The sequence below is a fragment of the Schistocerca piceifrons genome, unplaced genomic scaffold, assembly GCF_021461385.2.
Source record: "Schistocerca piceifrons isolate TAMUIC-IGC-003096 unplaced genomic scaffold, iqSchPice1.1 HiC_scaffold_1084, whole genome shotgun sequence".
Classification (NCBI taxonomy): Eukaryota; Metazoa; Arthropoda; class Insecta; order Orthoptera; family Acrididae; genus Schistocerca; species Schistocerca piceifrons.
The window spans coordinates 160,001-165,000 of record NW_025726890.1 but is presented as its reverse complement, the minus strand read 5'-3'; the positions used below and the strand labels follow the sequence as shown (position 1 = coordinate 165,000).

The window sequence follows — 5,000 nt, the reverse complement described above, 5'->3', positions numbered from 1 at the left end:
GCGCGAGTCCACGGGCGACATAACGCACTACAGCGTCATGGCGCTTGACCCGGGACCCGTGCGTCCTAAAGCAAGCCTGAAGTACGTGGTTGGCGGTCTCCACGGCCTGGCACCCCGCGCGGCATCTGGTGTCCGCCTCCCGCCCGCGACTGCGCCGTGCCTTCGTAGGGAAGGCGTTGATGCGGGCGCGGAGGGCGTCGATGTATTCACGCCCAGATAGCAGGCGACTGGTGTCGGCGACCCACTGATGTTGGCCACTGACGGCGGCAGAAGATGACAGTGCCGCACCGTCAATGGCGATGTGTAGGCGCGCCGCCCACATTTCCCCAACCTGCGTTGACGATTTGAGGAGGTGGCCCTCCCACATTAGGTGGCGCTCCAGCACCTCGATCTCACGCTGCACCTCATCCATGCCTGCACCGTCGCAGGCTGGCCCTATCTTCTTCAGCGCCAGGAGACGGGACCGACGGAGGGTCGGACCCATCCATCGGCAAGATGGAATGCCGAGGCCCCCCTGGGCAACAGGAGCGTGGAAGTATCCCAGGGGGGTGTCCGCCGGAAGGCGGAACCATCTCCTGACGGCGGCCCGGATGGTAACGTCGGCCGACTTCAATGCACCCACCCGGGTGCGGCTGAGGGCCAGCCCGTGGTACAGGCCAGGGAGAAGTACGTTGGTGAGAGCGTGGAGGCGCTGTTGCGGCTTCAGCGGAGCTCGGGAGATGACGTCAAGCTGCTCCACCAGGTGGCTACGTGGATTGAAGACACAGCGACCCGCCGTGGAAAATTGCAGCCCCAGGTACCGGAAGGTTTCACCCACACGCAGGGCGGGCATGGTGGTATTGCCTGCTGTGAAGGTGACATTGCTGTCCACCTTCACCTTCTTCTCGCGCCCTGACGCGACTAAGGCGAGGGTGAAACACTTCCGGGCGTTGATCTGCAGCCCCAGGTGAGCGAGGGCTGCGGTAGCTGCGTCGATGAGGGACTGCAAGCCCCTCGGGGTCGCTGCAAACAGCAAGACGTCATCTGCAAAGGCCGCAGCGTTGACTCTGCGACCGAGGATCCGAGCTCCGATGTGGGAGGGCAGTTGGCCTAAAACGTAGTCCACCGCAAAGTTGAACAGGAGGGGGGAGAGGGGATCGCCCTGGCGAACGCCCCGTGCTGGCTGCACAGACACGCCCACGCCGGCGCCGTCCGCTATCACTGTCGTGCTGCCCTCGTAGCACCGCTCGACATACTCGACAAAGCAATCCGGCAGGCCATGCGCCTTCAGCACGGGGCGAAGGGCAGCATGATCTACCGAATCGAATGCCTTAGATACGTCGATCGACGCCACAAAGACAGAGCGGCAGGAGCGAACTGCGTCGGTGAGAGCAGTGTCCAAGATGAAGGTATTTTCCAACATCCCATCCCGAGGGATGAATGCCCGCTGACGTTCGTCCACAGCACATGCGCGCATCAGGCGTGACGCGAGAACCTTGTGAAAGGTCCGCGCCAACACCGAGCAGACCGTAATGGGGCGAAAGTCAGCGGGGGATGTTGGTGCAGCCGTTTTCGGGAGAAGGGACGTCCGCGCGCGAAGCAGGCGTTCCGGAAGGGCGCGGGCCAGAAGGAAGAGATTCATCACTTTCACCAGGACTTCGTGCGGCAGGCGCCGCAACTCCGCTGGGGTAAGGCCGTCCGGCCCGGCTGCTGATCCCCTGGGCGGCAACGCGGCGGCGACCTCCTCATGTGTGACCGGCCCCCATATGCACTCAAGAGCGACAGGCTCTGAGTGCGGGAGGAGGCGGTCACGAATGAAGCCCGCGGTGGAGATGGGCTTCTTGGTGAAGAGGTCCGCCCAGAAGTCCAGCAGACCAGGGATGGCAGGTGGCGGCTGGAGCAGGGTGCCATCCAAGAGGCCGCGCACGCAACGTGCACGCGACCGTCGGAAGGCATCCTGCGTTCTCGCGTACTCCCAGCGGCGCCGCTTGCGCTTCTGCGTCGGCGGCGCGGCAGGCGGCCGCTTCGATGGTTGGCGCGGCCGCTGTGTCCTGGTGATCGATCTCTCCCCTCTGGACCCGACCGACGCAAGGGCATCCGGGAGCATGCCCAGGATGACATCGGGCGGCGTGCCCCGCCCCAGACCTATGACACGATCCAGGGCAGAGAAACGCTGGGCGGAAGCGGGTAGCCCCGCCAGATGCTCCCAGATGGCGGCGTCAGTCGGCCCCTCCGGCGGCGGCCCGGTGGTGTCGGCCGCGAAGTCCTCGGCTGCGTCGACGGGCGGCGCAGCGGCCTCGCCCGCGTCAGGCAGCGGGCTCGCTGCTCCCCGGCGGGACGCCGGCTCTTCCCCCCGACCGATCTCAAGCGCCTCCATGAACTGGCGGACAAGCTGCTTGTGGGCAGCTTGCCGCCGTCGGCACTTGATTGCCTCAAGCGTTCGGTCGGGGAACATCCTGATGAGTTCTTGATTTACAAAGAAGAACCGGGCGTCCCTCTCGAGGAACAGTTCGGCCTCTGCCTTGGCGAGCGACAGGACTTCTTCCTCCGTCCACCTCGCGCGATGCCTCTCCGTGACGATCTCCGCGTTGGCGGCCGCAAGGTGTTGGCGGCGGCGATGGACCCCGAGACCGTTCTTGGTGGTGAAGCTGCGGTGGCACTCACTACAGGTATACATAGCTGCAAAAGTTACAAAATTTTCGGCACGGCCGGTTGGCCGGCTAGGTGCTGGGGAAGTTGGGGTGGCACCTTCAGCGGAAGGGCCACCACTTTTTCTCTGAATACTGCCCCCAACTAACAAAGGGATAGTGCGAGGGGGGGCTGGTAACCCCCCCAAGCCCCTGGTGCGGTCTTCCACTCTGCGAAAATCAGCGGGCCCACGAGAAGGGGAGAAGACCGCAGGAGAGGAGAGGCTAAGAGGGCTAGGCCCATGTATTGCGCATCACTCTCCCTGTAACTACAACCCAAGGAAGGCACCTCGCAGCAGCAGCACGACTACATCAAGACCGCACTTCGAAAAGCCAAGTCCGGATGCAGCCACACCGCCGCCACTTGGCCACCTTAAGAGAGTCATAGTTACTCCCGCCGTTTACCCGCGCTTGCTTGAATTTCTTCACGTTGACATTCAGAGCACTGGGCAGAAATCACATTGCGTCAACACCCGCTAGGGCCATCGCAATGCTTTGTTTTAATTAGACAGTCGGATTCCCCCAGTCCGTGCCAGTTCTGAGTTGATCGTTGAATGGCGGCCGAAGAGAATCCGCGCACCCGCGCGCCCCCGGAGGAGCACGCTAAGGCGGACGCGGCCTCGCAGCAAGGAAGATCCGTGGGAGGCCAAGGCACGGGACCGAGCTCGGATCCTGCACGCAGGTTGAAGCACCGGGGCGCGAACGCCGCGCAGGCGCGCGCATCCTGCACCGCCGGCCAGCACGAGGCCGACCAACGGCGAGAGCAGACCACGCCCGCGCTAAACGCCCGCACTTACCGGCACCCCTACGGCACTCACCTCGCCCAGGCCCGGCACGTTAGCGCTGACCCACTTCCCGACCAAGCCCGACACGCCCCGATCCTCAGAGCCAATCCTTATCCCGAAGTTACGGATCCAATTTGCCGACTTCCCTTACCTACATTATTCTATCGACTAGAGGCTCTTCACCTTGGAGACCTGCTGCGGATATGGGTACGAACCGGCGCGACACCTCCACGTGGCCCTCTCCCGGATTTTCAAGGTCCGAGGGGAAGATCGGGACACCGCCGCAACTGCGGTGCTCTTCGCGTTCCAAACCCTATCTCCCTGCTAGAGGATTCCAGGGAACTCGAACGCTCATGCAGAAAAGAAAACTCTTCCCCGATCTCCCGACGGCGTCTCCGGGTCCTTTTGGGTTACCCCGACGAGCATCTCTAAAAGAGGGGCCCGACTTGTATCGGTTCCGCTGCCGGGTTCCGGAATAGGAACCGGATTCCCTTTCGCCCAACGGGGGCCAGCACAAAGCGCATCATGCTATGACGGCCCCCATCAACATCGGATTTCTCCTAGGGCTTAGGATCGACTGACTCGTGTGCAACGGCTGTTCACACGAAACCCTTCTCCGCGTCAGCCCTCCAGGGCCTCGCTGGAGTATTTGCTACTACCACCAAGATCTGCACCGACGGCGGCTCCAGGCAGGCTCACGCCCAGACCCTTCTGCGCCCACCGCCGCGACCCTCCTACTCGTCAGGGCTTCGCGGCCGGCCGCAAGGACCGGCCATGACTGCCAGACTGACGGCCGAGTATAGGCACGACGCTTCAGCGCCATCCATTTTCAGGGCTAGTTGCTTCGGCAGGTGAGTTGTTACACACTCCTTAGCGGATTCCGACTTCCATGGCCACCGTCCTGCTGTCTTAAGCAACCAACGCCTTTCATGGTTTCCCATGAGCGTCGATTCGGGCGCCTTAACTCGGCGTTTGGTTCATCCCACAGCGCCAGTTCTGCTTACCAAAAGTGGCCCACTTGGCACTCCGATCCGAGTCGTTTGCTCGCGGCTTCAGCATATCAAGCAAGCCGGAGATCTCACCCATTTAAAGTTTGAGAATAGGTTGAGGTCGTTTCGGCCCCAAGGCCTCTAATCATTCGCTTTACCGGATGAGACTCGTACGAGCACCAGCTATCCTGAGGGAAACTTCGGAGGGAACCAGCTACTAGATGGTTCGATTAGTCTTTCGCCCCTATACCCAGCTCCGACGATCGATTTGCACGTCAGAATCGCTACGGACCTCCATCAGGGTTTCCCCTGACTTCGTCCTGGCCAGGCATAGTTCACCATCTTTCGGGTCCCAACGTGTACGCTCTAGGTGCGCCTCACCTCGCAATGAGGACGAGACGCCCCGGGAGTGCGGAGGCCGCCGCCCCGTGAAGGGCGGGGAAGCCCCATCCTCCCTCGGCCCGCGCAAGGCGAGACCTTCACTTTCATTACGCCTTTAGGTTTCGTACAGCCCAATGACTCGCGCACATGTTAGACTCCTTGGTCCGTGTTTCAAGACG

At 62.3% G+C, this 5,000-nt stretch overlaps 1 pseudogene; it reads right to left on the bottom strand.

Annotated features, from left to right (window-relative positions):
• The window catches only part of LOC124727122, a 7,962-nt pseudogene that overhangs the window by 2,040 nt on the left and 922 nt on the right, over window positions 1-5,000 (bottom strand).